The sequence below is a fragment of the Cryptomeria japonica genome, chromosome 2, assembly GCF_030272615.1.
Source record: "Cryptomeria japonica chromosome 2, Sugi_1.0, whole genome shotgun sequence".
NCBI classification, from domain to species: Eukaryota; Viridiplantae; Streptophyta; class Pinopsida; order Cupressales; family Cupressaceae; genus Cryptomeria; species Cryptomeria japonica.
The window spans coordinates 566,723,143-566,733,963 of NC_081406.1; positions in this window are offsets into that span (position 1 = coordinate 566,723,143).

The following is a 10,821-nucleotide window of genomic DNA, read 5'->3' on the forward strand; positions in this document are numbered from 1 at the left end:
GGGGGGGGGGGGGGTGAATCAGTTGTCAAATAAATTTAAACCAAAAACAATTTAAACAACTTTAATGCTTAATACCGGTAAACCAGTCTTTAATGCCGGTAGATGGTTTCATTAGTTAATTACAGTACTGGTAAAGGTTAATGCATGAAATAGAAAGATAATAACATCCACAACACATGACACCAATATTTGTACGTGGAAACCCTGTAAGGGGAAAAACCACGGTGGGAAACCTTACCCACAATCAGATGATACTACTGCAGATAGTATGTGTATACAAATGGGGTCTGCACATGCCGAAAGGCCAAGTGCCTAGAGCTCACTGCTCAATCACAAATGGGAGTCACACTGACTAAAATTGGATGGTTAAATCCAATAAGAATGTATTGTTCAAATCTGCATCTTTCTATGCTAGATTCAGTACCATGTAGTTCTGATTGCTTTTACAAAAACCTTGCTTCACCTTCTAAATGATGTCTGCATGAATAGTTATGCTTAATCTCGCATATACCTTCACACAATTCTTTTTTGTATTCCATACATGATCTTACAAATAAGATCTTACATTTATATCATAACCTAAGACCAATTTTAGTAGGTCGGCTCTAAAGGATATTACAATAAAATCAATTTACAAGAACAATGTCTGATGCAATAACCAATACAATATGTCGTCTTTAATGCATTTACAATAACAACTAAATCATCTCCAAAGTGTGCCATGCTGATCTGGAATAGATAAGTTTGTTGGTGCTTAACCTGGACCTATTTGCCGGTAACAACAAATATGCAATTACGAATATGCCGATGAACAAAACTCCATGACAAAGTGTCCAAATGATATCTTAGACATAACCAAGTGATTTCCATGCCATTCCAAGTGTTGATGAACATCATATCCTGCAGGTGTACCAGATACCGGTGACTGTGCATAAGTCACTTGCTTGCTGGTGAATGTTGCTGATTCTCCAAAGTCCCAGAGTTGATAAGTGTTAGTAGGTGTTGACATCAATGACAAAACCATACCAAAATACCAACAATCTCCCCCTTTGGCATTGATGGCAACACAAGATGGAAAAACCATCAAAGTGCCAAAACAGAAATGCCAAATACCAAAAACCAACAATCTCCTAAAAGAGATTATAACCCAAAAAAACAATCTCTCCCCAAAGTAACAATCTCTCCCCCTGAGAGTGACATGAATTTTTGTGTTTTTGCATATACCAATCTCTCCCCCTTTGATGTCAAATGCCAAAGCGATATAAAAACTATTTTTCAGATACAAAATACCAACCAATTCACTATACCAACTGTAGTCACATAAATCTGTCCACTTAATTAAATGAATACTTAGTATTTATTTGATTATTTAACCATCAATTAATAATTAATTAAATTAATATTTAATTAATTCATCTTAACCCTCTTCTCCTATTAATTAAATAAATTATTCAATTTATTTGATTTAATTCACTTAACCAAATTCATACCATTAATTAAATAAATAAATCATATTTGTTTAATTAAATCTTCTTTCACATTTAAATAAATTAATATTTATTTAAATCCCCCAAAATCCCACCTCTCACATTTAAATAAATTAATATTTATTTAAATCCCCCAAAATCCCACCTCTCACATTTAAATAAATAAATCATTTATTTAAATCACCTTTATCCTCCACCCACTTGTATTTTCCTACAAAAGCAAGTTGCACAACTATTTTAAATAAATTATTTATTTAAAATCCTATTTATCCTCACCCACTTGAAGCCTTTAATGGTTTTCCTTAAAGTATTCAAACTTGATGGCTTTAAAGTCTTCAAACTTGATGGCTTCCTTCTATAGTCTTCTTAAGACTTTAATGGTTTTCCTTAAAGTCTTCAAGCCTTTAATGGTTCCCCTCAAAGTCTTCAAACATTTTAATGTTTTATCTTCCTTTTTCTCATTTAAATAAATTAATATTTATTTGAATATTTATCCAAATACAACTTGCACACATTTATTGAAATAAATGAATTTTTATTTTAATAAAATCCTATTTTCCCTCACCCACCAAATCCACTTGCAAAATCTAATCCCCTTCTAGATTCTTCTAACCCCTTCCTAATTAACTTAATCCATCCCCTAATTATTGTCACATTCCTAAGCAAAATGGAGTCACTTCTCAAAGCCTAAAAGTCTTTGATAACCATTAAAGACTTTCAACCTTCAACCACTAAATGTCTCAAAGTCTTGGATAACCTTTGAAAGCTTTCAACCTTCAACCACTAAATAGCTCAAAGTCTTTGATAACCATTGAAGGCTTTCAACCTTCAACCACTTAATCCCCAAAGTCTCCAATAACCATTAATGGTTACCTCAAACCCTCCCACATGGTTAAAACATTTGTTTTGACTCAACCTCTACCCAACCCAAGGGTCTCATCAAGCCTTTAATGCTTTGACCATGATTATCTCTTAATCATTTGCACAAAGGTTTATCCTTGCATTAACTCCTAATCCAGTGGGTAATCCTAATTTAGGCTTGACCCTTACCTTCTAGATAACCATGAGGTCTCCTCAGGCATTTAATGCCTCCAACCTCTTCTCTCAACCCAATCTTATGTTGACACTTGTCACCATTTCATTGGTGCAAATTGTGCACATGGATCCCCAACTTTCAAGCTTGACCCTTGATTAAAACTTTCAATCCTGGCCATCCATTGCTCCATTTTTCCTATAAATAGAGCCCATTCCTTCATAATCCAGATCCTGAAAACTTGTATGCATTTAGGCTATAGACATTTTTAGAGAGCATTTAGCATAGCATAACTAAAATCTTGTCTTTTTGGTAAAATCAATCATTTTAGCATAAATAGCATAGTATTTAGCTTTTCATTTCATATTTGAAGCTTAATATTAAATCTCAATCCTCCATAAGCATCCATAGTGCAAAAAGATGCTGAGAGCTACACTCATTTGGGACTTGGAGAGGAGAGGAACAAGGGAGGAGCAACTATGAGCATCTTGATTAGCTATTTCATTCTATGTTTATATGCTTTCTATTTCATGCTTAATATCTCTCTTGATATGCCTGTTTAGGATAATCTTTTGTTGCTAACACTAATGTTTGTTTCTTGTGCTCTTGTGTGTGTTGCCATCAAACAGATTTTCTAATCCTTTTTGCAGAGCATCACCAACTACTCCCCCTGAGAAGTAGCTTCCTCATCAAAGCTAGAGTAAAAGATTTCTCTATTAACTCTGCCGGTTGATGACAATCATCAACTGTCTAAGTCACTACTGGTGAGTGTATGGCCCCAAGCTGCTCTCTTAGATATTCAAAAGTCTCCTTAGGCAGAGGTTTGGTGAAGATATCTGCAATATGCTCTTTAGTATTCACATAGACCAGTTTTACTTCTTTTGCTTCAACATTCTCTTTCAAAAAATTCAATTTGATAGAAATATGTTTAATTTTAGAATGTAGTACCAGATTCTTAGATATATCAATTGCTGCAGTGTTATCACAATAGATAGTTATAGGTTCCTTGCATTTTACTTTTATGTCCTTCAACATTTGTTTAAGCCATAATACCTGTGTACAGTTTGTTGCTACTGCAACATATTCTGATTCTGCTGTTGATAAAGATGTACAACTTTGTTTCTTACTCAACCAAGAAATTAATGTGCTACCAAGGAAAAATGCTCCGCCGGTGGTACTTTTTCTATCATCCACATCTTTTGCCCAATTTGCATCTGTGTATGCACATAACTCAAAGTTTTCATCTTTAGGGTACCATAAACCAAGATTTGTAGTACTGCTGATTCGTGATTTTCTCTAGGATTACTTTGAAATCTTGAAACAATAAATACTGCATTCATAATATCAGGTCTTATTTATGTTAAATACAATAAACCTCCTATCATAGATTTGTACCTGGTTGGATTAACATGTGTTGACTCATCCCTTAGTGATAATTTGTCATTTGTAGTCATTGGTGTGCTTACCGGTTTAGAGTTTTCCATGCCAAATTTCTTTAGTAACTCCTTTAAGTACTTGGATTGACTTAAGAATATGCCTTTATAAGTCTGTGAAATCTGCAATCCTAAAAATAATTTTACTTCTCCAATCATTGACATTTCAAATTCTTGCTGCATTTCAATAGAAAAATCTTTACATAATCCATCTTCTCCTCCAAAGATTATATCATCAACAAAAACTTCTATAACCAAGATGTCATCATTAGTTACTTTATAGTATAAATTGTTGTCAACATTACCTTTAGAAAAACCAATCTTCAAAAGATACTTATCTAATCTAGCATACCAAGCTCTTGGAGCTTGCTTCAATCCATACAAAGCTTTCCTTAATCTGCAAACCATATCTTTGTTTTCTGTCAAGGAAAATCCATCAGGTTGTTCAATGTAAACTTCTTCTTCAAGATCTCCATTTAGAAATGCATATTTGACATCCATTTGATATACTTTGTAGTTCTTATGTGCTGCAAAAGCCAAGAATAATCTAACTGCCTCAATTCTAGCTACCGGTGCAAAGGTTTCATTGTAATCAATTCCTTCTTTCTGTGAATATCCCTTACATACTAGTCTTGCTTTATTTCTGATTACTTTACCAGCTTCATTAAGTTTTTTTCTAAATACCCATTTATTTCCAATTACATTTTTGTCTTTAGGCCGAGGAACTAATGTCCATGTGTTATTTTTCTCAAGTTGTTCTAATTCTTCTTCCATAGCTTTAATCCAGTGTTTATCCTCATATGATTCATTAATTGATGCTGGTTCAATTTGAGAAATAATACATACCTCTTCATTTGCCAATCTTCCTCTCATCATAACTCCTTTATACTTGTTTCCAATTATCTGATCTTCAGAGTGATTCAATCTTACATACTGGGGTGTCTTCATTCGCTATTGTTCCTATGTTACAGTGGAATTTTCAGATGATACCGGTGTAACTGGATCTGGATTTTGTGTTGGTGGATTCAATGTAGATTCATCTATCAAAATCTCTATTGCTGATTCAGAGTCTATATACCTTGAAGTTCCTCTGAATTGTTCATCAATCTTTACATTTGTACTCTCAACAATTTTCTGCAATCTTTTGTTAAAACATCTATATGTCTTTCTCTTAGATGAATAACCAAGAAATATTCCTTCATCACTTCTAGGATCAAATTTTCCAATATACTCATCTCTTCTAATATAGCATTTACTTCCAAAAATTCTGAAATATTTAAGAGTAGGAGTAATACCAAACCATAGTTCATGAGGGGTCTTATCGGTTTCACCTTTGATGTGAACTTTGTTAAATGTGTAGACTGCTATGCTTACTGTTTCTCTCCAATATACATGTGGTAGATATTATTCAGACAACATACTTCTAGCTGCATCCAAGATAGTTATGTTTTTCCTTTCCACAACTCCATTTTGTTGTGGTCTCCAGGGTGCTGATAGCTGTCTTCTGATTCCATTTACTTCAAAGAATGCATTAAATTCCTTAGATGTAAATTCTCCTCCTTGATCTGATCTTAGACATTTGATTTTCTTACCGGTTTCATTTTCTACCATTGCTTTGAACAGTTTGAATTTCCCAAGTGCTTCTGATTTTTCTCTGAGAAAGGTAACCCAACACATTCTAGAATAGTCATCAATGATTAGCATGAAATATCTATCACCTTGTAAAATTTTAGTTCTACCTGGACCACATAAGTCAGTATGAATTAAGTCAAGAGCATTATTATATTTTTCTAGAATGCTTTTAAAAGTAGCTCTAACTTGTTTTCCAAATTGACATTCCTTACATACCGGATTGTGAGGTTTAACAATCTTAGGTAAATCTCTAATTGCCTTAGTAGTACTGATCTTCACAATGCAATCAAAATTTACATGACAGAGTCTCTTATGCCATAGCCAACTTTCATCAATATGTGCAATCAAGCATGTCTTTTCATTATTATTCAGATGAAAGATATTACCTCTAGTCTGACTACCGGTTGTAATTTCCAAACCAGATCTGTTCATAATTTTGCATTTACCATTTTTGAATTGTAATTGAAATCCTTTTTCAACTAATTGACCAACACTCAAAAGATTATGTTTTAAACCTTCAACATAGTAAACATTATCAGTATTGTGCTTACCATCAAGAGATATTGTACCTTTTCCTTTGATCAAACAAGCTTTATCATCTCCAAATCTTACCAGACCTCCATTATGTTCTTGAAAAGTCAAGAATTTACTTTTATCACTAGTCATGTGATGTGAGAATATTGAATCAATGATCCATTCATCTTTAGTTTCAATTTTAGCTGCTAGGGCCTGCTCTACCGGTTGAACAGTAGGTGCCGGTTGATCTTCTGTTATAGCAACAAAGACCCATCCATTGTCTGCCGAATCCTCATCAAAATCATCAGTGACTCCTTCATCAGCAAGATAACAAGATTTGTCTTTATTCTTCTTAAATTTGTATCTCTGATATTCAGGGTTAGGTTTGTATGTTCTTCTAGCTTCTTCTCTTAGTCTAGCATGTCTATCAGGGAATCTTGAAGCCATATGACCAATCTTATTACAGTTAAAACATTTAAAGGGTGCTTTACCTTCATACTTACTCCCAACTGGACCTTTAGGCATTTTTATTGCAAATAATGCTTCAAGTTCTTCAAGTTCTTCATTTTCTCTCTTGCTTTCTTCAAGTTCTCTTGCATAAAAGGCTTTCCAATCAGATTTGTCAAATGGTGGTGCAGATGATGTTGATGCCTTAAAAGCTAAGTCTATTTTTATAGTAGCAACATGACCAAATTCCTCAATTTCAAAGGCTGAAAGTTTTCCAATCAATGTATCCCTAGTTACTGATGTGTTAGGCATTGTTCTTAGTTCATTTATAGTAGTAACTTTCATTTTGTATGCTGGTGGCAATCCTCTTAAAACTTTTGAAACAATTTCATCTTCACTTAAGGTTCCTCCACAACATTTAATACCCAAAACAATTTCATTGACTCTTTCCATAAAAGCAGAAATTCTTTCATCTTCTTCCATTTTCAAATTTTCATACCTGACCTGGAAGCTTTCTAGTTTTGCAATTTTAACTATGGAATCTCCTTCATTCAATGTTTCCAAATGATCCCAAATAGCTTTAGTAGTAGACCTATCTAATAATCCTATGATTTGCTAATCAGATAATGTGCTCAAGAGTGCTTCTCTTGCCTTGCAATCATTCTCTTCATCTTTAGCCAAGCTAGGTGGGTTAGGTTGGCCTTGAGTAGGAGCAGTAAAACCATTCTTTGTAACTTCCTAGATATCCTTCCCAATGCAATTCAGATGTGTCTCCATCCTGATCTTCCATATCCCATAGTTGGTTCCATCAAGTTTAGGACTGTCCTTCCTAAAATAGTTAGAAGACATTTGATCTCCTCAAGTTGTTAAACTTCCACAAAAAGAGGACTCAACTCTGATACCAATTGTTAGGTCCTAGAGACAACTAAGGGGGGGGGGGTGAATCATTTGTCAAATAAATTTAAACCAAAAACAATTTAAACAACTTTAATGCTTAATACTGGTAAACCAGTCTTTTATGCCGGTAGACGGTTTCAGTAGTTAATTATAGTACCGGTAAAGCTTAATGAATGAAATAGAAAGATAATAACATCCACAACACATGCCACCAATATTTGTACGTAGAAACCCTGTAAGGGGAAAAACCACGGTGGGAAACCTTACCCACAATCAGATGATACTACTACAGATAGTATGTGTATACAAATGGGGTCTGCACATGCAGAAAGGCCAAGCACCTAGAGCTCACTGCTCAATCACAAATGGGAGTCACATTGACTACAATTGGATGGTTAAATCCAATAAGAATGTACTATTCAAATCTACATCTTTCTATGCTGGATTCAATACCGTGTAGTTCTGATTGCTTTTACAAAAACTTTGCTTCACCTTCTAAATGATGTCTACGTTTATAGTTATGCTTAATCTCGCATATACCTTCACACAATTCTTTTTCGCATTCCACACATGATCTTACAAATAAGATCTTACATTTATATCATAACCTAAGACCAATTTTAGTAGGTCGGCTCTAAAGGATATTACAATAAAATCAATTTACAAGAACAATGTCCGATGCAATAACCGATACAGCATGTCAGCTTTAATGCATTTACAATAACAACTAAATCATCTCCAAAGCGTGGCGTGCTGATTTAGAATAGATAAGTCTACCGGTGCTTAACCTGGACCTATTTGCCGGTAACAACAAATATGCAATTACGAATATGTTGATGAACAAAACTCCAAGACAAAATGTCCAAATGATATCTTAGACATAACCAGGTGATTTCCATGCCATTCCAAGTGCCGGTGAACATCATATCCTACTGGTGTACCAGATACCGGTGACTGTGCATAAGTCACTTGCCTGCCGGTGAATGTTGCTGATTCTCCAAAGTCCCAGAGTTGATAAGTATTAGTAGGTGTTGACATCAATGACAAAACCATACCAAAATACCAACATAATCAACATGTCATTATCAAATTTCTTATTAAATTTTATTATTTTATTTAATTTTTACACCTACATTAATCATAACAAATAATCTTAGATATTTATTAAATAATCATTTCATAGTTTAATTAATATATTAACCAACATACATTCATTAATTTTTAATTAAATATTTTTTATTTTATTTTAAAACATATACTAATATTTATTAGGTATAATTTATTTCTAAAAACTCTTGGAAAATTTTTATTTCCAAAAGAAAAAAGGAGAGGGTGGCAGTGGAGCTTCTTTTCATGTACAAACAGAATTTAAATTTCTCAACTTGGAGGAAATAACAAAATAAATGTGTAGGTTATGTGTAGATTCAATTAGAGAGTTTGCATTTTGTAGTGCACAAAGTGCACGTATACTATCCCACATAATATATCTAATATATGAAAGATCTATGCTTTAGTTTTCACTAGAAGAGAAACCCCTTTAAATTTAGGGGATATGTACATTACGCAAAACAAAAATAGGGTGTAAGATCATTGGGAAGGGTGAAATAAGGGAGATGTGTTGGGAGGTAAACTATAGCTAAAATTTAGTGCGAAGAAAAAATTGTGAATAGAGAAAAAAATGATGAAATAAAATTTGGTGGCTATGATGCATTTTGACAAGTTGTCTTAATTCATAGAAGGAATGACTTTGACATAAAAATGCTCTCTTGATACGAATATTAAAAGTAGTCACAAGATAGTTAATATATTTACACACCATACCTTTGATTTTTTTGCACTTGAGATATTAAAATTCATATATTGTTACACTAGAATTGAAATATTAAAAGTAATTTGTAACATTCACTGCATAGTTAGTGCATCTACACACTATTGAGTAATTGTAATTGAATATATTAAAATTAAAATTACTTTGTAATCACTTGCACAATTAATACATTTACAGGCCACACTATTGGTTCATTGTACTTGAAATATTAAAAGTACTGTGATGTCACATTATAATTAAAATATTAAAAAAACTTTGCAACATTCGTGATATAATTAGTGCATCTAGATGCTATTGGCTAAATACAATTGGAAATATTCAAATTAGAAATACTTTATAGTCACAACATAGTTAATACATTCACACACCACAATATTGATTTATTGCACTTGAAACATGTTGTCACACTTCAATTGAAAGATTGAAATTAAAACTAATTTGTAGTCACCACAAAGTTAATTCATCTCATCTACAAGGCCAATCTATTGACACCACAACATTGACTTAACTATTAAAAATATCAGATAAGTCAATGGGCCCTTGGTCTACTGGTGAAGTTGAATGGCTCCAAATGAGCCCACCAGTGATCAAGTCTTGCTGAGTGCAAGACTCCAACATCATAAGAGATGAGACCGGGATTGTGCCCCACATTGACTACTGTGTAGGTGCAAAATTTTCTTGCCCGATGAATACGATATGTGGTGTTAAGCGTAATACCTATGCTACATAATGAACAACTTTGATTGATTTGATTATAAGCTTCCATCCCTTCATCAATGGCTACTCTTAAAATACTTCCTCTTACTTTTGTTATTCTGATGCTCATTTGCACCTCGACCCAAAAGTAGAATATCCCGGTTGGCTCAACTCTTAGTCCTCATTAAAATCCCAAAAGGGTTTCACCAAATGAACAATTTTCTTTTGGATTCTATGAGCTACTGACAATTGATCTCTACGTAGTGGGCATTTGGTTTGACAACATACCTTCTAAAACTCTAGTCTAGACAATTATGAAGGATCAGAGGGACCTTCCTGTTGAAAAGATGTCTTCCCTGCAGCTCACCAACAATGGCCTCAGCAACATACCTTCTAAAATTCTGGTCTGGATGGTTTTGATTGGCATAATTGAAGTTTGTTTCTTGGAATTCATGGTGGAACTTCTATAGTAAATATCTTGATTTCTATTTTTATAAATTGATTTAAATTTGTAATATGTTTTTCAAATAAAAATAAATTTAATACTATGACTATCTCAATTCTTATTATTAATTAATGTTTTATATAAAATTTAAATATCTATTATATAGATTGTTTGTAAGTACAAGGAAACTAGACTTTTCTTTGGAAAATAATGCTGAATATACATTTGTCTCTTATTTTTCGGGTTTTTCAATTTTTGTTTAAGAATTTATAATTTAGATGTATTTTAATTATTTGTCAATAGATTTGAAAGAAAAAATATAATTCTTTATTATAAGATTGAGCTAATATACCCAATAAATAGTTTTATCCATCTTTAAGTAAGATTATAAAATTGAAATAAAGACA